Source organism: Schistocerca gregaria, chromosome 10, assembly GCF_023897955.1.
Source record: "Schistocerca gregaria isolate iqSchGreg1 chromosome 10, iqSchGreg1.2, whole genome shotgun sequence".
NCBI classification, from domain to species: Eukaryota; Metazoa; Arthropoda; class Insecta; order Orthoptera; family Acrididae; genus Schistocerca; species Schistocerca gregaria.
In genome coordinates this window covers 137,292,948-137,316,600 of record NC_064929.1, presented here as the reverse complement: position 1 = coordinate 137,316,600, position 23,653 = coordinate 137,292,948, and the positions used below count along the sequence as shown (strand labels likewise).

Sequence of the window (23,653 nt, the reverse complement as noted above, 5' to 3'; positions counted from 1 at the left end):
TGCAAGAACAATACAGCAAGTGCAAAACGACGCCAAATACCTGTACTGGAATATTGTTTAATAAGCGAAACTAAAAGCATAGGTAAATGTGTCATGTAGCCTAACCATCATCATCATCATTGTCTTTAAAAGTTTCGAGTTGCAGGCTGGGTCTGTTTTTAACGAAAGCCTCGCCATTAAGTCCTGTTTTCCCACTGTCTTCCTGTGTTCACTCTGGTCCAGTTTTAGCCTCTTTTTTTAAGCACACTCGTCCACACCCAACAGCCACCTACTCCTAGGTCTTCCTCTTCGTCGCTTCCTCCGCACATCCTTCTTGGGAATCCTCTTGTTTCCAGTCCTCTTGAAGTGCCCATACCACCTCGGCCTACATGATTCCCTCCTGCTGTGCAAGGATTCCTCTTTCACTATTTCCATTAACCTTTCATTCCTCATTCTATCTCTCCTTGTAACTCCTATCCAACTTATGAGGAACTTCATTTCACATAAGTTACCTGTCATCTGCGTATATCTCTTTTCTTCACTGCCTGTGTTTCAGGTTCATAGGTCAGTACCAGGATGTAGCAACTTCTATATATAATACTTATTTGATTTTTTGAGGGACGTCATTGTTTGCAGGAATGCTCCTGCCAGTCTGCCACGTTCACTGATCGCTTTTTCATTTCTTCCGTTTTCCTCTGCGACACTTCCCAAATACTTCTTCAACTGTTTACCCCCAATCACTAATCTGCTAGTTGTAACAAGAATCTCACATTTGTTTAGTCAAACTGTCTCACAGTTTCTTCCCAAGCACTCAACTGTTTCTGAATCACCTCCTCTCTTTTCCCTCAGATCTTCAATTCATCCACGAACACCGTCACTTTCATCTTACTTCTCCAGTTTTTTTTATCACCTTAATCATTATCTCATCCAAGACCACAGGGAAGAGAAGAGGTGACAAAATATTGCTCTGTTTCACGCTACTTGTTTGCTCATCTGTCTTTTCATTCTCTGCTTTCAGACAGCTCATAATTCCACAGTACATATCTTTCACTTTTCTTTTGGTCTTTTTCTCCACTCCATTTTTCTCTTGTGCTTTCCTGGTTTTCTTCTACCGACGGTATGAAATGCCTTTTCTGTATCTCCCAATTCTTAGTGATGCTCCTACTACAAATATGAGGTCATTAGTTTACCTCCGAAGTTTGAAGCCATGCTGTTCCTCTCTCAATTTATTCTCGACCATTGTTCGGATTGTGCTTTCCAGTATCTTTTCATATACCTTAACCCAGTGTGATAGCTGTGTAACGTCACGGCGGAAGTATTTATTATTCATATGACGGTGTTAATTCTTGATGTGACAGATGAAGTGTTGAAATGACAAATAATAACTGGAAAATATCTATCTCTGGTTTATTGTATAACTATTTGAAATTTCAAGTTTACTTACTTCAACGATATCCCTCCGTCGTTTGCTTGTATTTGTAGTTAGTTAAGCTCTTTCATTCTAAAGTTAACTTTGGAATAAATACGACTTTTACGCGTCAAACTAGTACTATTAGCGGAAGAAAAATTATGGGTATAATGCTCTTTTCTGTTCACAACACACTAACTTTTCCCCTCAACTTCTCTGTCTTATTTTCCAAAGAGATAAGTGCGCTTCTGAACACTATTTGACACAGTTTATGAATTCTATTTCTATCGCCCGCTACTGTCTCTGCTAACCATTAATTATCATGGCAAGCCTGCTAGGGTTGTCATAGCACACGATCTTCGGTTTATTACTGCCACATTTAATGGAATGCTTCTGTAGCCTATCTTTGACACTGTTCCTATTGGCAATATAATTAACTATTTATATCATCTTGGGTAAAATATTCCGGAGGTAAAATAGTCCCCCATTCGGATCTCCGGGCGGGGACTATTCATGAGGACGTCGTTATCAGGAGAAAGAAGACTGGAGTTCTACGGATCGGAGCGTGGAATGTCAGATCCCTTAATCGGTCAGGTAGGTTAGAAAATTTAAAAAGGGAAATGGATTGGTTTAAGTTAGATATAGTGGGAATTAGTGAAGTTCGGTGGCAGGAGGAACAAGACTTTTGGTCAGGTGACTACAGGGTTATAAATACAAAATCAAATAGGGGTAATGCAGGAGTAGGTTTAATAATGAATAAAAAAATAGGAATGAGGGTAAGCTACTACAAACGGCATAGTGAACGCACTATTGTGGCCAAGATAGACACAAAGCCCATGCCTACTACAGTAGTACAAGTCTATATGACTACTAGCTCTGCAGAAGATGAAGAAATTGAGGAAATGTATGATCAGATAAAAGAAATTATTCAGGTAATGAAGCGAGACGAAAATTTAATAGTCATGGGTGACTGGACTTCGTCAGTAGGAAAAGGGAGAGAAGGAAACATAGTAGGTGAATAGGGATTGGGGGGAAGAAAGGAAAGAGGAAGCCGTCTGGTAGAATTTTGCACAGAGCATAATTTAATCATAGCTAATGCTTGGTTCAAGAATCATAAAAGAAGGCTGTATACATGGAAGAATCCTGGAGATACTAAAAGGTATCAGATAGATTATATAATGGTAAGACAGAGATTTAGGAATCAGGTTTAAAATTGTAAGATATTTCCAGGGAAGATCTGGACTCTGACCACAATCTATTGGTTATGAACTGTAGATTAAAACTGTACTAGTGCCGACATTGTGCATGCTCTGTTGCCTGTGTCTATGTGCCTGTGGTTCTGTCAGTGTGATCATGTGATGTATCTGACCCCAGGAATTTGTCAATAAAGTTTCCCCTTCCTGGGACAATGAATTCACGGTGTTCTTATTTCAATTTCCAGGAGTGTATGTACATGCTGCTTGTCCACGTATCCAGCATAGAGACCAGGAGGCGCACCACGCGATTTCCAACTTCCCAGCTAGCTCAGATAAAGTCTGGGGGGGGGGGGGGGAGAGGGGAGAGATTTCTCAGCGTTGAGGATGTTCACAAGTACTTCCCGAATGTCTCAGTGACCAGGGAGTAGAATTGTATGGTTGAGGAACTGAACAATTAGAAGAACGTTCCAATCGTTGTGTACGGAGACTTGGTGGCTGTGTGAGAAACTAATGCCATGTGTGCATATTATTACAGGGTATAGTGCAGCGTTCAATGGAAGCTACTTGGTCTACCATATTTTGAAGTCCTCTATGTACAGAGTGTACCAGGTATAAGTGCCAGTATTTTTATTTAGGACTAATATGTTTTCAGGTTGGCTGGATGTGGTTTTTAGGCGGTTTTCCGTATCCCTCTAGGTGAATGTTGGGACGGTCCCCACGTTCCGCCCTATTTACACGACTCACAGACACTTGACACACATCCGCACTTTTCCATGTTTTACACTAGACGCAGACAGACGGGGTACTCTGATTCCGTACCGGGGTGGCAGCATGAAGGGCATCCGGCCACCCCTTCACATTAACATGCCAACTCCGATTTAACCACGCCAATCCCGCGCACAATGCGAGACAACGGCGCAAGCGATAGCTAGAATGTTTTTAGGTTGGCTGGTATCTCCAAGTATATGTGGCAGCAGGTCATGTGTTGAAGTGTTCACACTTGGACGTGAAACGTTAAGTCTATACTGGCAGGACTAGAAAATAACAGGTGGTAAATTATGAGACATGTTTGTGCGAAGCCTGTTCGACGCAGAGAACAAAACGGCCAGTACACTGATATGTGTACGTATTAAGGTGCCACATATAAAGATATTTGCACTTATACCCGTTGTACCCTGTATAAAATCTCAAGCGGCAGGCTCAAATGTAGATCACCATCAATAACGCAAATCATCAAAAAATGCCGGCTGTAATCCCGGGCCGAAGGCCAGCAGGCGTGCTTACTTACATACCGTATCCACTGTCACCATACTACACACATGGTAGAGACTTCTCTATGAAAAAACAAAAAATTAATTACTTATCTGTATTTTATTTCAGCTAATAATTAAAATTTAATGCCTGCTCCTTGAACAATAAAAAGTTTACTGTATTAGATTTAATACGTATAACTTATAACTTAAGTGTATTGCTTCTAGATTACACTGAGTCCCTGGCGTTGAGTGGGTATGTACACTGTGAAACATAATTAAAGGAATTTCTTTTCGAACCCCCGTAATTTCCACGTATTGCAACGTTTAAGTTCGAAATATGGCTCTGACGTTGTCCTCGGACTAGCTCCGATACAAATTGCGAGGTGTTGACCCATCCTAAGAAGCAGGAAATTCTGCCCAATGCCACCGTGTGTCCACCATCTCTCTTACCCAGATTTTATTCCTTTTTTTGACTCCTGTCGGATGATGATCAGAACCGCAATGCCCAGCGTCGAAATCACATGACTTTGTGTCAGAAACTGAGGAAAACATTCCAGGTACACCACCATTCAGAAACAGAACGAAAAGGCTGTTGAGAGGGACATAAATGCCTCACTCAGACAACCCCTTTTCTTGGGGTGTTGATACCCTCACATTTAACGGTCTACAACTACAGTTCACACTGCGAAGAAAAACAGTAAGACGTTCTTCATAACCTTTGCAGTGCTGATACACTCGGGCGTTCAAACGCTTCTCTAAGGACATTTTGGTTCTGCATCCCCACCGAACGTGATCACACCCTTTCGGAGCGCAGCACGACCGCAATTTCTCTTCTTGTGTAGAAGGTGGAACTACTAAGGACACTTCAACATCAATTCGAATGTGATCCAGTGCAGAAAATGGTACATCTGTCTTATCAGCGCTGCTACTTTGCGCACTCCCATGGCGTCATCACGGACTGGTGAGATATTGACACATGCATGAATAAAACGGCAAAGAGTCTTTCCAAAATCCACTAGTTCAGTTAAAGCCTCGGTGTCGCCCGCCCCTCCCCTCCCCCAAGTACCAGTGCAGACAGAACCCGTAACAAAATCCTAGGCACCTGGAGACTGACAACCCCTTCGACACCCTCTGGTTCCAGATGGTTTCTATCAGATGAAAGAACAGCAGTCTGGCAGCGAAATAGCAGCGGTGAAGCCAGATAGCAGGCGCCTAGGATTATGTCTGTATAGGTAAATTTTTACGGTCCCCAACAAAGATGAATGGATGGCACAGACGGTTTTGATGAATTGGGAGGCTTTTGAGTGTGTTAATAGAGCATATATCAATTTTGCGTCCTTCACGTCACAGAAGAACGCAAATTGGGAGCGCTGAAAAATCGTAGGCACGCATCTCTTTTGCAGATAGCAAAAGGGGGGTTGACGACTTTACCATCATGTGACACGTCCAAGATGGCACTGAGCAAAACTGTGGTCAAATTTGCTGCCAATGTGACAATGTGCGTCGTTGCCATGGTGGACGGTGCTGACAAATGAAAATTCCTGTGACTATGTGCCCTGTGTTTCTAATGTGTTGCAAGCTTTGTGATTCACAAAGCGTACTGTGAACAGCAGAACTGTCTGTCATTTATGTAGAGAAAAAGCTGATATGGTGTTTATTCCCGGCGGGGTCAGGGATTTTCTCTGCCTCGTGATGGCTGGGTGTTGTGTGATGTCCTATGGTTAGTTAGGTTTAAGTAGTTCTAAGTTCTAGGGGACTGATGACCGTAGATGTTAAGTCCCATAGTGCTCAGAGCCATTTGAACCATTTTTGAGTTGGTGTTTGTGTTTGGCCAAGCGGAGAGGCAGCACAGCTATGCCAGAACGAGTTCCTGCACAGACACCAACCACATCACATAACATTTCAAGCCCTCTTTGGGCTGGACTGTGTGACCATGGGTCCCTGCACACTGACAAATGTGCAGGGAGGCGTAGACTGTGTGAACACCAGATATGGAGAACCAGGTTCTGCCTTCTTACAGTACACAGCGTCAGTCATACAGTCTGCAACACATACTGAACACATGGCATGTGATCAGAGGAACTTTCATTATCCGTCAGTGCCATCTACCACAGCAATGATGCATTTCTGGACTCATGCTCATAGGACTTTTTTTCCTACCATTTACAGTCTGGAATCAGCAGGAACCAGCCCCTGCAGTTTGTCAGTTATAGAAATGTAGTTAAATTGATGTATACACAACTGGCGTTACTGATTCCAGTGGGTGATAGAAACAGCTGTTGTTCCATTTAAAAAATTGTATCTTTTTGCTGTAACTCTCTGGATAATAACACAATAAACTATGTTCATAGCTTCGCACACAACGTTTCTTATGGTGACCTACCGCAATAAACATTTTCACCACCTATTACTTCGTAACTTACAGAGACCAACACATTTAGTGAAACACGCTGTATGTGTGCCTACGTCGGATCGTTTAATGTCATTTAACGTCTGTCCTACCTCCCTGACCTGGTTATAGCCTCAGTCACGTGTCTGAGCAACATCATCGTTGAGAATACGTTTGCAGAATTTACAGACATGGTTCTTCTGTACGGCGAAGCTCACTGTAAAGGAAGAGTTGCTCGTCGCTTTTATCAAGATCGTTCTGCACAACTTCTGACTTCACATAAACATATGCGTATAGGGTGTATCATAATTATGGGCGTAAACACATACAGTGTCATAAAGTGTCGGTAAACATAGGGTCGAAAATGCATATCTTAAGATACTGTGAAGCAAATCTTTTCTACTGCAAGCTCTTTGGTTTTCACATTTTTGTTAGTAGCAGGATGGGCCAAAACAGTAAAAAAGTCCGGTAAACATTTGCTCTAAAATGCATACCTTAAAAGCATACCTTATGAGAAGCGTTGTGTTTCAAGTAGCGAAGATGAGCACGTGCTCATAACTCTTAAGGTAAGCACTTTAGAGCACATGTTCACTGGACATTTTTTCCTTGTTTTGGCCCATGCTACTACCTCCCAAAGTATAGAAAACAAAGACCTTACAGTAGAAGAGATTTGCTTCACAGTATCGAACATGAAAAAATTACTCATAGCTCTTCAGGTATGCATTTTCGGCCCTATGTTCACTGAGACTTTTTTTCTTCTAGTACCGTGTACTTTCAAATGTTAACGCCATTAATTACGATACACTCTGTATATGTATGGATGTATGTATTTTCACTCCTGGTACATATTGGAATCGACTTCCTCAGATGTTCACAAAAAAAACAGAACAAGTTGAACGACTAGAGAGAGGCCATTCATATTCACAGGACGTGTACATTAAATGTTCTGCAGAAATGATTAACATTTGAATCACCTTAGTTCAGCATGTGTCGTGTTGTCCAGTAGGCACAAGGTCCACCTTGGGTCCTGATAACTTGTTCCGTGTGTGATGCTATCGAGGCGTATCAGACGTGAAAGGCGTTCTCTGGTATAGCCATCCATTTTGCGTTCACTTGGATCCAACTTTCATCTATAGTGGTTGTAAAATGTTTTTTTTTATTACAGTCTATGATCAGAAATGAATTCTTTAGACGATGACTGGTTTCAGTCTGTAATGACCATCTTCAGGTCTTTTTTACACCATGTCCTAGAGTGATATTGCCATAAGGGCATCGTCAAAACATTATGGCCGTATCATTTTAGGACATGGTGTAAAAAAGATCTGAAGATTGTTATTACAGACTGAAACCGGTCATCGTCTAAAGAATTCATTTGTGATCAGAGACTGGAATAAAAAAGCATTTTACAGCATTGGATCAGTGTTCGTACAAGCGATTATGTCGCAGTTGGTTAATATAGTGGTTGTCACTGAGTCACAGAGCTGCACTTGCTTCACAATATCCCACACATCTTCGATTGGCGACGAGTCTGGTGATCTGGCGGGCCAGAGTAATAGTCTGACATCCTGTGACACCAAGAAGGCCCTTGTTCGTGCAGAAACATATAGTTTCTCATTGCCTTACTGAAAAATGGCGTGTCGTATAGGTACGAATCGCAGGATGTCATTCACATAGGTCACAGAGCCCTGGACACTCATCACGTGTGTGTGTGTGTGTGTGTGTGTATTCCTAAGGGACCAAGCTGTTGACGTCATCGGTCCCTAGACTTAAACACTGCTTAAACTAACTTATGCTAAGAACAACATACACAGATACACACACACACACACACACACACACACACACACACACACACACACACGCCCGAGGGAGGACTCGAACCTCCGGCGGGAGGAGCCGCGTAATCCGTGGGATGGCGCATCAAACCACGCAGCCACTCCGCGCGGCACGCACGACATGTGATTGTAGATGTAATGTACATACACTGATAATTATGGGAATTACTTCTAGATTATATACAATGTGTATGCATATGTATATACTGTATAAGCATATCATGGCACTAGAGGAGCCCAAACAAAATTACGTATCCATTTGATGAAGTGGTGAATGAGGCGGTAATTGGTTTCCTGAATTTGAAGCGAACGGTGATGCAAAAATCCATGCTCGAGAATGAGATTTTCACTCTGCAGCGGAGTGTGCGCTGATAGGAAACTTCCTGGCAGATGAAAACTGCGTGCCGGAGCGAGACTGGAACTCCGGTTCGAGTCGGTATCCGGCACACACTTTTAATCTGCCAGGAAGTTTCAAAATCCATGCTGATCAAAACTGTGTGACCTGTCGGGTCTCGAACGCGGAACCTTTGGCCGTTGCTGTAAATTGCTCTGCATAATGAGCTGTCTCATCACGATTCACGAGCAGACCACACATCTTCATTAGCGTCAGTGCCTCTTCTACCTTGTAAACATGTCATCAGTTCTTCCGTGGGCACAGCCGCAGCCTAGACGATTGTTTCCAGAATGAATTTCCTATCTGCAGTGGAGTGCGCGCAGTTTTGAAATATCCTAGGTGATTAGAAGTATTTGGAGGTCCGGGAATTAATGCAAAGGTTCCGGGTTCACGTCTCATTCCTGCTCAGCTGTTCTAAAGTGGCACGAAGTTTCCTAACAGCGTACAGTTCGTATCGGAAATTAAATTGCATTTTAACATAAATTCATATTTTATATTAGCTAAATTTCCGTTTTTCAGGCACATCTTTAATTGGCATTGCCAAGGCTGCACTTCTCCGTACGCATAAAAACGTCGTCCGGTATGAAACAGGGTCTCTTTTCCATCAGCTACGTTTACAACCACTTAGCTATGCAGACGAGTGCCACAGTGGACAGAGCGTGGAGCGCCCGTTTACATTACTCTATTCACGGTCGCGACGTCACGCAGAACACACGTGACTGATGCCGCCGCGGAACCTTATCTGCCGGAGCGGGACTGCGCAGCGGGTTGCCTTACAGAAAGGCGCGTCTGCGATCGGCGGTATCTACCAGTATTTACAGCGGCGGACGGTATAAATTCTCCCCGCCTACTCGAGGCACAGTAAGATAGGGAACTGGCCTGCAACTCAACTATCCCCCTCTCCCTTCCTCCCCTCCCAACCACGTTCCCATTCCCCAACCCCCTTTCAACTGAGCGGTTTCCTGCCGCCACGATAAGAGCAGCCGGCGCATATGTGAATATGCATGTGTGTATGCAAATGAGAGGCGGCCCGCCACGCGTAATGTATGCCGACGTCGGCATCGGCGGGAACCGCGTCCGCGTCAGAAGGATGCGGCCGCCGCTGGCCCGAAGGGGTGGGGAGCGGGGCGGAAAGGGGTGGAGGGAGGGGAAAAAAGCTATTGGCTCTGATACGGGGGGGAGGGGGTGGGAGGTCGGATCTCGCTTCCCACACCCCTAGCCCCTCCCATCTATCGCGCTATCCGCCCGCCGGTATAGTCACCATAAATCGAGTCTGTGGCGGCCAGTCGTAATGTACGCAAATGCGCCGGGCCGCATTTCGCATCGACGCCGTCTGCGCCGAGGGCGATCATTTGGGTTAGCGGGTGAGGCGTGACGTTTACGTTCTGCCACAGACGCAGTGCCGAAACTAGGTGGCCGGCAGCTGTGCTTGGAAGCAAATCGGCGGAGCGCCGTGATGTGTCCAGACAGAACGGCTCGTGACACTTAGCGTCAATGGGACAGAGATCATCCAGGCTGTCATAATCATCATCATCATCTTCCTTTCAAGTGACAGTGGGACAAAGATCAGACAGGCTGTCATAATCATCGTGATCGTCATCATCATCGTCATCTTTTTTTCAAGAATTAGGCTTTAACCTACTCCGAAATCACTAACAAAGTCATTGTGATCCTTTTCTACATCTTTCAGTATATGTCTTCCCATTTAGCTTGTAGTTCAGGATCTTCTGTAGAATTCTCTGACTTGGCGTTCTCATGAGAAAAAAATGGTTCAAATGCCTCTGAGCACTATGGGACTCGACATCTGAGGTCATCAGTCCCCTAGAACTTAGAACTACTCAAACCTAACTAACCTAAGGACATCACACACACCCATGCCCGAGGCAGGATTCGAACCTGCAACCGTAGCGGTCTCGCGCTTCCAGACTGAAGCGCCTAGAACCGCTCGGACACAACGGCGGCCGTCTTCATGATGTTTATTTACTTATTTATTTCATTTATTTTATTTCATTAGCAGTACAGAGTAACCCACCGCCTAAATCCAACAGCAAACACCTCTCATTATTACAATCTTATTGGTATATTGTTGTTAATGCTATTTTAAATAATATAAGGAAGATAATATACAGAAATTTCTCTAAGCTTACAGCGAATAGGGTGCTTAACAATTGTCAAAATGGTTCTATATAATTTGTTTGTGCCTAATTGATGAGACTATAATTTATAAAATGCAAATGTCAAAGAAAAATAAAAAGAAATAAGTAATACAATGGGTGTGGTGAAAATAATTTGCAATTGTACGGAGAAGTTATATACTGTATCTGGACGTGTAATATAGCCTTTGTAGCATATTGGTTGGTAATGGCCTATTTCTACCTATTTCAGGTGAGAAGGTCTCGATACAACCTCGAGCTATTCTCAACTGAAATTGTCTGTTCTTATTTATGATTACTATGTGCTGCGAATACATAGAAAGATAGATCCCTTTTCATTTAGCTAGAAAATAGCAGGTCAGCAACTGGAAGCAGTTAATTCCATAAATTATCTGGGAGTACGCATTAGGAGTGATTTAAAATGGAATGATCATATAAAGTTGATCGTCGGTAAAGCAGAAGCAGACTGAGATTCATTGGAAGAATCCTAAGGAAATGCTATCCGAAAACAAAGGAAGTATGTTACAGTAAGATTGTTCGCCCACTGCTTGAATACTGCTCAGCAGTGTGGGATCCGTACCAGATAGGGTTGATAGAAGAGATAGAGAAGATCCAACGGAGAGCAGCACGCTTCGTTGCAGGATCATTTAGTAATCGCGAAAGCGTTACGTAGATGATAGATAAACTCCAGTGGAAGACTCTACTGGAGAGACGCTCTGTAGCTCGGTAAGGGCTTTTGTTAAAGTTTCGAGAACATACCTTGACTGAAGAGTCAAGCAGTATATTGCCCCCTCCTACGTATATCTCGCGAAGAGACCATGAGCATAAAATCAGAGAGATTAGAGCCCACACAGAAGCATACCGACAATCCTTCTTTCCACGTACAATACGAGACTGGAATAGAAGGGAGAACCAATAGAGGTACTCAAGGTACCCTCCGCCACACACTGTCAGGTGGCTTGCGGAGTATGGATGTAGATGTAGATGTAGATGATCGTGTGTCTTGGTATATTACTGAGAATGTTGCACCTCAGGACACTACATGATACTAGGCAGCGGTTTGTTTGTCCTATTGTTGGTAGTTGCGGTATATTCCATGTGATACATTACATACATGCACCCGGTATTATACAGATTAAGTACTGACTAAGCATTTGATATATGGAATACATAAATTTTAGGTTTAAATGAGAAACACGTTTACGTTTGTAAATGTGTCAGTGGAAGTAGAATGTAGTTCATTGCTACTTCAATGCATTCTTCCTTAAATAACTTAAAACATTACATTTTTAGTTTTATATATACTTTATACAGAAAATATATTTGATATATAAAATTAATTCGTTGTTGCCTTAAATACAGAAGAGATTACACTTCTATATACACGAAATAAGACGGACAATACATTGCTGCTTGTGTGCAGTATACTTTAAATACTACGCAATATGTCGTTAGGGAGTAGGAGCCCCGGAATAAAAGTTCTTCGATCTTTCTCCTCCCAGCCGACGTTACGTTATTACTATAGGCTTTGTGTGTGGTATCGGTGTGTGTTTGTTCTATGTTTGTTACTGCCTGTTGTGTTGTTTGTGACTGTGTTGTGGCATGCAGTGTCATGCGTTGTTGGTTCGGGTCCCCGACGTTTTAATCCCTTCTGAGTCATGTTCACTTAGTGTGCTGGTTCCTTCCTCACTTTAGGAACCGGTGGTCGTGCTTGTGTCCTCCCACGTGGTTCGTGCTTGTCTACGCCTCTTACCATATGGGTTTTAGCGCTTGTATTCTTCATGCAGTGTGTTCGATACAGTATCTGCTACGCTATTTGTTGTGTTCCAGTCATCGGGGTTACTTATTGTTCTGGCGATGTCACTGTTGCTATGTATAGGTCTTACTTATGCCAGCGTGTTGCATAGCAATCTGACATGTTCTGGTGTCCCAGTTTCTCCACATACGCATGCTTCATCGTCAGGTAGTCCCATGCGGATTAACTGTACCGGATACCGCCCGTTGGTCTATCAGGAAATGGATCACCCCCTGGCTTGGGTCGATATGTTTCACTTGAAATCTTTCGCGTCTGTCAGGAAAGAAAGAGCGCACTCGGCGACAATTGTCTTCTTTTTTTTTTTACAAGGCTTTCATTTGCTTTAAAAGAAATATTACCATCTTCTATGGTTTTTTCCCTGTATCTCAATATTTCATAATGATTTGATTTTATTATTTTATCTGTCAGTTTCAGACAAAATGGGTATATACCTGGAATTCTACAACTCTTTTAAATATGTTATAGTGCTGGTTGTAGTAGGAAAGCATTATTACTGGGTCACAACGTATTTTGGCAGTTTTGCGCAGTTCCTTTTATCATTGTGGAGGAACCCTGATACCTTAGTGATCCAAGGTTTCTTTAATGATTTGCTATTACTACATTTAAGTATCTTTATAGGGAGACCTTTCAAAACCATATACCATTTTATTAAGAAATATGCTGAATTCAGAGTCAAAATTGGGCTCATCGAAAAACTTCATATGAGTGCAAATTTTGTACGTTTCTTTAAAATCTTCAGTAGATTTGTCATCAGTCAGTCTCACTGTTTTCCTCCAAACTGTATACGGAGCTAAGTTATACAACGTGACTAACTGTGCTTTGAGATCTGGCAGTCCATTTACAACCGCTAGGCATGTGTCAATTTAACTATCCCTCATTGAATGAATACATTATCTCTTAGGGTACTACTGTCTTGAGCCACTAAGGTAGGAAAAATTATTACTGATAACAAATTACAAGTGACTAAAAGCCCCTCTAGATCACTTCTCTTGTCAGATTGCTCCATGAAATTTACATTCAACTCATCACAACTTCTCCCTTCTGTTAGACAGAGGGCAAAATAATTCAGGAACATTTTTCATTGAATTTCCCAGTTACCCACTGGAAAATGACCAGAAATATCATATTTCCCAACAGTAATACACAAGCATACGATTCTTGTATCTTGATCTAGAAATAATTTACTTATTTCTACATTTCTGTATTTATATCATTTTTTAAGACTGTTACGTCTCCTTACTTGGTCTACATGACTTGCAGCAAACTTATAACCACTTACATAATGATTTTCTGTTCCTATGTATAAATGGTGTTCACAGAAACAAATGACATCATTTTACCTCTACCTACAAAGACGTTGCAAACAAATTAACAACTCATTTACTTTATTTTTTCCTTTCCTAATATTCTGAGAAAACGAATCGATTTCACTTGTCCCTCTGTAATAATTGTTATATCAGGTAACACAATAACAGCTAAAATACGTAAATAATTTATCCACAACGATACTGGTTCACAATAGCGCTTCACGATCCGTAGCAATTACACAAGCCCAGGGTACTCCAGTTCACATCGCTGATAGCTCAGACAGCTTCCTGCGGGCCACAAGGTTCCTAGTACACGCAGTTACTAGTCACAAGCAAGAGCGAAAGCAGGCGTAGGATTTGCTGTAGCACGTTTTTTCTCTTTATAGTATTTAGATTAAAAACATAACGATAAAAATAGGCTGTAGAGCGGTGACTGTTAGAAACTGGTACATAGCGAAAAAGTTCTTAAGGAAAAAAAAACAATAGGTCAGTGATGCTCAGTAAAAACACACAGGTACAATTAACAAACACAGCGACAGTCTGGTTTTTTTTCGCAGAACTATAAAAAGGGGACGCACAACACTGAACACTCACGGAAAACACTGCACTATAGAATACGAAGGCATATGGGTATGGGGGGGGGGGGGGGGGGGAGAGGGGAGAGGACCTGGACAGATGAGGGGGTGGGGGGACAGTACGATGCTGTTGCAGTGGCCTATATACCGTCCTGGTAGCCCGGGAATGCAGCTTGTAGTGGCGCCAGGAGCCGAGTGGAGATTCGCTTCCATATCGCGTCACCGGCCCTCTAGTGGTCATCTCGAAATAGACTTCGCACCCGGTCGGGCAATATACAGTATATGCCCAGTCCGCGAGTGTTACCTTCGCAGCTGCGTGGCTGGCCGCGCTTTGCGCTTGTTGATGTCCGCCGCTGTCGGTCGATCGCTGAGTGATGGCGGATACCACAATAACAAGATAAACTCTAACTCTCCATCAGCTCAATTTGCTTTTATAACGTCTGTCTGAATCTGACGTAATGCAGGTGTCTCGCGTAAAAACAGTAACCGCATGTGTCTGTCTTTGTGTGATGTTGGCCGCCACTCTCCTCTTGTCTTTTCTGCTAACAGATCTCCTAACGTGTCCTCACCCCTCCAGGTGTCGGCCATGAGAAATATATTCCAATCTTCCTGTAGCAACTATAGCCAAAATGAGACTTTGCATCTATCTGAAGGAGCCCTTTCAGCTCCATGTTTACACGTTTTGCAGCAGAGTTAAAAAAAAATATGAAAAAAATCAAAATGGTTCAAATGGCTCTGAGCACTATAGGACTTAACTTCTGAGGTCATCAGTGCCCTAGAACATAGAATTACTTAAACCTAACTAACCTAAGGACATCACACAACACCAAGTCATCACGAGGCAGAGAAAATCCCTGACCCCGCCGGGAATCGAACCCGGGAAGAAGAGTTCTACATCTACATCTACATCCGTACTCCGCAAGCCACCTGACGGTGTGTGGCGGAGGGTTGTTAACACAGGGCTGGTCATTGCGCTACAGAACGTCTAAGCAGTCCACATTTCTGTGCACAGTAGCTGCTTGTATTTTGTACAGATCACTCACACTACCGCAATTTTTTGCTACCTCAGAATTGAAACAATACATGACCTAGAACGCAAGGAGGACATGTAAGCAGACTAGCATAGGCAAAGAGGGAATTCTTGGCCAAAATAACTGCGCTAGTATCAAACATTGGTCAGTTTGGTGAAGAAATTTCTGAGGATGTGCGTTTGGGCACAGTACTATATAGGAGTGAATTCTCAACGGTGGGAAAGCCGGAAGAGAAGAGAATCAAAGTGTTAGAGATGTTGTGCTACAGGAGGATGGTGAAAATTAAGATTACTGGTAAAGATAGGAATGAAGAGTTCCTCCATAGAGGAAAGGAACAAGTGGAAAACATTGTTATAAATGGGCGGGATTGGATGACAGGATATGTGATAAGACATTATTGAATAACTCCCATGGAGGGAGCTGTAAACAGCGACACCTTCAGGGGCAGATAGAGACTGGAACAGACTCAGTAAATAGCTGAGAACGTTGGGTGCAAATGCTGTTCTAACATTAGGGGGTTGGCAGAGGATAGGAATTCGTGGGAGGCAGCATCGAATCAGTAGGAAGACTGGGGGCCCAAGAGGGCAAGGGCGTAAACACTTGGCGATCTGTGACGCGGAAACAGGAACCGGTAACCGTTACAATTATGCAGAATCGAATCTACAGTCTCCTAAATTTATGAGTAATTTGTGGAAAACATACAGGAAGAGTTGTTCGATGCGTCATGAGATAAGCCGATGAACAAACACACATCATCTACGTTGTACCTTTGTGAAAAACTGCAAAGTCAACACCTCAGCGATTGACACTTCTCATTGCCAAGTTGAAGACTTCGGTTTAATTTCCCGGAATAGCAGAGAGTGACGTGGTGATCTATTTGCATCGCGTGGTCCTCTGTTGCCCATGGCGTAGTAGCTTTACAGGTGGGAAACTGACAGTTGCAATCCCAAAAGAAGATACATGATACAAGGACGTTGTTTATCCTTCCTAGTATCTGCATCTGATTCTTTTAAGCTGATGGAGCTCCGAACAAAGCATAACAGTACAAGTGAACGATATGGCGCTATTTAAGACGCTTCCTTACATTGCTTGCGCTGATTGCTCATGAATAAAATCACGCAAAATTTCAGTGCAAAAGTCTGAAATATAGTTCAATACTCGGCTTGGAATAAACGTGTCAAGGACAAGAAAATAATAAAAAAGTCAACTCCATTGAATATAACGGTGGTGATACAACGTACGGCTACGACGAAAGAAGAAAAAAAGTTCAGATGTGTGTGAAATCTTAAGGGAGTTAACTGCTGAGTCATCAGTCCCTAAGCTTACACACTACTTAAGCTAAATTATCGTAAGGACAAACACAAACACTCATGCTCGAGGGAGGACTCGAACCTCCGCCGGGACCAGCCGCACAGTCCATGACTGCATCGCCTGAGACCGCATTTCTAATCCTGCGCGGCGCAAAAGAAAAGAAACGTCATATCTTTCAGAACATTGACTAGAACAGTGTTCTGTGTAGCTGTGACGCATTGAGTCGCACCTAAGTGACTTAGAAAGTGCACAAAATGTTGGTGATCGTATGGTGGGTGGTTCTGTAACCAAGGTAGCCAAAGTGTTTGGTCTTTCAAGAGGTACCGTACCGAATTTTTATAGTACATACAGGGATAGAGGAAAAACATAACCTACTAAATCACAGCGCGAACGAATGTGTGTGTTGAGTGAGTATGAGGAACGGCCTTTGAAAATGATTTTGACTAAATATGAGAAGACAGTTGCGAAGGTAATCACGGAACTGAATGCCACACTCGTGAACTCTGTCAGCAGGAAAACGGCACAAAGGGGGCTCCGTATGCTGGGAATTATAGGAGCTTTGCTGCACACATCTCTCCATGCTTGAGTCATGAAAATCCCCTTAACAGGCAAATGTGACTCCAGAGCCATAAAACCTGCAGTGTGGACCAATGAGGGAGAGTCATTTAGTCGGACGAGTCTTGTTTGAACTTGCGGCCGAGTTTACGTCCTAAGAGTGAAACATGGCAGAGGTTCGGTAATAATTTGAGCAGCCATGTTATGTTATTCCATAGGTTCCATGTGTACCCTGCATGATCGCATTACTGCCACGGACTATGTGACCATTCTGCTTCCTCAGGTCCATCCCATGGAACACTGTTTTCCAGTGGCGATCCTGTGTTCCAAGACGACAGTTCGCACCGTCCAGGACTGGTTTTGTGAACACAGACATCAATTGTCACATCTCTCCTGGCTACGACAGCAGATTTTAATATTCTTCAGTCTTTGTGTTCCATTTTTGGTGGACTTGATCGCTATCCACCTTCATCAACTTTTGCAGGAAGAAAGGTATAAGATTGCCTTGAAAACCTTGCAGGACCTGTATGTGCCCTTTCCTAGACGACGGGGAGCTGTTTTGAATGCTAATAGTTTCCCTAACTGTATTGGACACGGTAACGTGTTGTGTTTGTGCTGTTTCCGTATGATTTTGTCTTTTCACGTTGCCTGCAGAGCGTATCGAAACAATTGAACGTACACCTACCAAAGCCTAGAAGGTTATCGTAGACAACTATCGTTACGAGAAAAGCAGTGTACTAGGATGACGTAATAGTTAATACAAATCATTAGAAATGTGTAAAAGAATGATTGTAAATACTACACGTTTTTAATAATACGGAGGGGATGTTTCGAAACGAAGCAGTTAGAACTGAAGTTTAAGTTTCGTTGCTAGACATCGCCTGAGACAGGTAAGAGGAACTTGAACTACCTTCATGTGCCTGACATGCATATTCAGCATGAGTGTCATTTATGCCCGAGGCGCTGCTCAAGCTTTTTTGCTAGAATTTTCATAAATACAATTTTTTGATCAACGTATATTTCGTCATGAATCTGTAATTTATTTTGTTTGTAAGAGTACTGAATGACTAATATGAGCTGCAAGACAATTTTGGCTACTTACGTGACTCAACTCATTTGGATGACACAAATATCTCTAGGCCATTATATCAAAATGCTGTCCATTTACACACAGGCAAATACACCATTGAATTTTCCGAATGACTCTTTCACGCATTGCAAACGTGTGTGCTGACATTGAGGTGCTTGGCCTATTAACATTGTGTTACGTGCTGTGATCAGAATGCTGGTTTGTTATGTTTCATGCAGTTATTCATCTAATAAGATGATAAACGAGGTTCTCAGCAGAATCGGCGAATAACGCAGTGTGTCGGAACAGCGAAATAGAAGGAGGGGCAGGTACACAGGACCCTCTTGAGACAGCGTGGTACAGCTTCCATGATAATAGAGGAACCCGTAAAGAGCAAAAAAATAAAGAAAGACAGCGGTTTGAATACATCCAACAAATAATCGAGGGCTTTGTGGTGTCACCGCCAGACACCACACTTGCTAGGTGGTAGCCTTTAAATCGGCCGCGGTCCCTTAGTATACGTCGGACCCGCGTGTCGCCACTATCAGTGATTGCAGACCGAGCGCCGCCACACGGCAGGTCTAGTCTAGAGAGACTTCCTAGCACTCGCCCAGTTGTACAGCAGACTTTGCTAGCGATGGTTCACTGACTTCTACGCTCTCATTTGCCGAGACGATAGTTAGCATAGCCTTCAGCTACGTCATGTGCTACGACCTAGTAAGGCGCCATTATCAATTGCTATTGATACTGAGAATCATGTACTGTCCAGACCGACGTTCGTCATTAATGGATTAAAGTTAAGTATTCCACCAACAACGTCCGTTTTTCTGAATTCTAATTCCCTTGTCATGGTTACAGACCTCACGCCAGTCTGCATGAGCTTAAACGCGTGCATTTCGGCCTCCTTAAGTAACCCTGTGTTGGCTCTCCTGCCAACCACAACAGGCTTTGTATATAATGGCTACCTCTTGGATGAGGAGATCCACAAAGTAGAGCAAATCGTGCTGGGCGCCATAAAACCAGTAACAAAATTGACGACATAAAAACCTAGTCTTTTCAGTCAATACATAAAGGTATCTTGCACTGATTAGAAATTAAAATGCGTCCAAGATCTCAGGTGCGAGAAATAACTTTTTACATGCTTTCGCTTTACTCGAATGTTTTTCCTGTTACTGCCGGCCGCGGTGGCTGAGCGGTTCTAAGCGCTTCAGTCCGGAACCACGTGGTTGCTACGGTCGCAGGTTCGAATCCTGCCTCGGGCATGGGTGTGTGTGATATCCTTAGGTTAGTTAGGTTTAAGTAGTCCTAAGTCCAGGGGACTGATGACCTCACATGTTAAGTCCCATAGGGCTTAGAGCCATTTCAACCATTTTTTTCCTGTTACTACTGGCACTTCATCGTTTCAAAATATCTGCTTAGCTAAATCCTAAATATAAGAAATTTAGCCGGCCGGTGTGGCTGAGCGGTTATAGGCGCTTTAGTTTGGAACCGCGCGACGCTACGGTCGCAGGTTCGAATCCTGCCTCGGGCATGGATGTTTGTGATGTCCTTAGGTTAGTTAGGTTTAAGTAGTTCTAAATTCTAGGGGACTGATGACCTCAGATGTTAAGTTCCATAGTGCTCAGAACCATTTTAAGAAATTTATGAGTACAGCGCTGTTTTACTGTCATTCAAAGAGATCCAGTCATTCAGTATTACGTACTTACACATCCGCATCAGTAAATTTACACGTATTTGCTCAATGAAAGGCTAGATCTTAAGATAAGGCTACAGTAATGTGGCTAAATCTGACAAAGATTCTCTTGCGAAGTTAAGAATTTGTAATCGCCGCTAAATCGCCCCTGGATATCATAAGGTCGCATTTCTAACTTTTCCACCTTTGGTGACTGTTACAGGTAAGCACAGCCATTGTTATAAGGACCACATGGGGTGAGGCGTGGGCGGTGCTGCCCCCGCTATGGGGCGTGTTTGTGTGGAGTCACCAGCCGGTGGCAAGGGCAAGGAGCCGCGATGCCACCGCGTCATCGGCTGCCGCGTCGTCAGGCTCTGCAAGGTGAGTAGCGTCCCCAGCAAAAGTCGAAATGCTTTCCCCACCATGGCTGCATTTACTAAAGTTCCTCTTCAATTTCCAATATATCCTCACATATCATACTTCGTTGAAAACTGACATTTTGTGATCGTGGCTCTGTAGAAGATAAAGGTGAACTCTTGGATCAACGAGCCGCCGTTGATAATGCTGTTTATTCACACCGATAGCGCCAGTACCTGTTTCGAACCAACAGTTTCATCCTCAGGTGGCTTTCCACTTTTAATGCACATTTGATTATGCTTACATTAGCTTTCGTCTCTTGATTTGCTCTAGTGATGAAATTCTACGGCATTATGTTACAATGTTGATTATTTCCTTTCGCAGAATAATGGAGTATATAGGAACCACTGTTTTGATATACGAGGGGCATTAAATGAGTAAAGAAATACTTTTTTGCTGAAAGCGGGTTGGATTTATTCAGATTTCAAGTACATCATACTATTCCCCAATCCTTTGGCTCTAATGATCATAACCTGCGTTCAATGCGACAGCGTTACGACAACTTAAAGGGAGGGCTTGTATTCTTGCACGCTACCTCTCTCTACGTCGACAGTGGGAGAATGTTTTGTTGTATCAGTAACCTACCCATCATCCACATACTTTCTACATCTACATCTGCATCTACATACAGACTCCGCATTTCCACCATACGGTGAGTGACGGAGGGTACCTGGCGCCACAACTAGTATTTTCTCTCCTTGTTCTACTCCCAAACAGAACGAGGGAAAAATGACTGCCTATAAGCTTCTGTGCGAGCCCTAATCTCTCTTATCTTATCTTTGTGGTCTTTCCGCGAAATATAAGTTGGAGGCAGAAAAATTGTTCTGCAGTCAGCCTCAAATGCTGGTTCTCTAAATTTCCCCAGTATCGATTCACGAAAAGAACGCCTCCTTTCCTCTAGAAACTCCCACCCGAGTTCATGAAGCATTTCCCTAACACTCGCGTGATGATCAAACCTACCAGTAACAAATCTAGCAGCCTGCCTCTGAATTGCTTTTACGTCCTCCCTCAATCCGACCTGATAGGGATCCCAAATGCTCGAACAGTACTCAAGAATAGGTCGTATTAGTGTTTTATAAGCGGTCTCCTTTACAGATGAACCACATCTTTCCAAAATTCTACCAATGAACCGAATACGACTATCCGCCTTCCCCACAAGTGCCATTACATGTTTGTCCCACTTCATATCGCTCAGCAATGTTCCGCCCAAATATTTAATCGACGTGACTGTTCAAGAGCTACACTATTAATGGATTATTCAAACATTACGGGATTCTTTTTCCTATTCATCTGAATTAATTTACAATTATCTATCTTTATAGTTAGGTGCCATTCTTTACACCAATCACAAGTCCTGTCCAAGTCATCTTGTATCTTCCTACAGTCAAATGGTTCAAATGGCTCTGAGCACTATGGGACTCAACTGCTGTGTTCATCAGTCCCCTAGAACTTCGAACTACTTAAACCTAACTAACCTAAGGACATCACACACATCCATGCCCGAGGCAGGATTCGAACCTGCGACCGTAGCAGTCGCACGGTTTCTCGACTGCGCGCCTAGAACAGCGAGACCACCGCGTCCGGCTTCCTACAGTCACTCGACGACGACACCTTCCCGTACACCACAGGATTATCAGCAAAACAGCCGCACATTGCTATCCACCCTATCCAAATGATCATTTATGTAGATAGAAAACAACAGCGGACCTACCACACTTCACTGGGGCACGTCAGATGATACCCTCATCTCCGATGAACACTCACCATCGAGGACAACGCACTGGGTTCTATTACTTAGGAAGTCTTCTAGCCACTCACATACTCACATAGTTCTTCCGCGGAGTTCATCCTTCTCTGTGAGAGACAGATGGAACTCGGAAGGTGCGGGATAGGGACTGTAGGGTGGATGAAGAAGAACAGTTCAGTGAAGTTTTGCGAGCTTCTCTCGGGATCGTAGACTTGTCTGGCCTTGTGTCGTCATTCAGAAGTTCGTTTGCATTTTTGTGACATCGAACACACTGAAGTCGTTTCTCCAGTTTCCTGACTGTAGCACAAGACACTTCTGAGTTGATCGTTACACCATGGGGGAGTACATCAAACAGAACAAGCCCTTCAATATCCCAGAAAACCGTCGCCGTGGCTTCACAGGCTAAGGGCGCGGCTTTGAACTTTCTTAGGGGGAAGAGGTGGTGTCGCACCACTCCATAGATTGCCGTTTTGTTTCCGCATCGAAATGATGAATCCATGTTTCATCGCCTGTGAGGGTCTTCGACAGAAAATTGCCATGATCAGCCTGTTAACGCACGAGCAATTCCGCACAGATGGTCCTTCGTTGCTGTTTTTGGACTTCTATTAACCATCGAGGAACCCGGCGGGCGCACGCCTTTGAGTACCCCAACTGATAGGCGAGAGTATCAGCACTGCCAACAGAAACGTCCTGTTGAGCAGCAGGGTGTTTGATTGTAATCCGCTGACTATCTCAAATGAGTGTCCACACGTTCCAACATTTCAGGAATCACAGCTGCGAGCGGTCGGTCGACACGCGGTCGTTCGGATAGGTGTGCGCGACATTGTTGCGATGATGCCAGACGTCTTTCCCAACGACTCACCGCGCTTTTGTTCACTGCCAGGTCTCAGTAGACATTCTGCAAGCACCTATGAATGTTTGTGATGCTCTGATGTCCCCCAAAAGAAAAACTCAGTGACTGCTACCTTCTTCGAATGCGCCAACGTCACAGACGCCATTTTCAAGGCTACGTATATTGTTTTAAAGTGAGGTGTCGAAACTTTTAGTACAGTATTCTAAGAACTTCTTATTATTGCATTTTAAGTCTTCGGACTGGTTTGATCCGGCCCAGAAGAATTCCTCTGTTATTCGCAAATATTAGAAGATCTTGCCCTCTTCTACATTGTCGAATGCTTATAAATATCAACATAACCTAATATATTAATTTTTTCCTTCTATATTGAAGTGCATCAGTTTTAAACTATATACAATGTTTCCGATATTATTCCCTAATCCGGGTAGTTGTTTGAAAAATACCGAATGGAACAACTCTCACATTAGCAGTTGGGTCCTAATTGCATTTATTCCAGTTTCTGTCTTCGTCTACAGTTTTTACCACCTACAGCTCCTCCTAGTACCATAGAAGTTGTTCCATGATGTCATAACACATGTCCTACCATCCTGTCCATTCTCCTTGTTAGTGTTTTTCCTATAAAACTTCCCTCGCCGATCCCGCGGAGAACCTACTCATTTCTCACCTTATCGGTTCACCCAGTTTCCCACATTC

General features: G+C 43.3%; 1 long non-coding RNA gene across 1 annotated transcript in view; it reads left to right on the top strand.

Moving 5' to 3' along the window:
• LOC126293575 (uncharacterized) overlaps positions 1 to 20,331 on the top strand; it is a 1,862,585-nt gene extending 1,842,254 nt beyond the window's left edge. The window contains exon 4 of the long non-coding RNA XR_007552314.1: positions 20,167 to 20,331. This is a non-coding gene — a long non-coding RNA (uncharacterized LOC126293575). The remainder of the gene's footprint in view (positions 1 to 20,166) is intronic.
• The last annotated feature ends 3,322 nt before the right edge of the window (positions 20,332 to 23,653 follow it).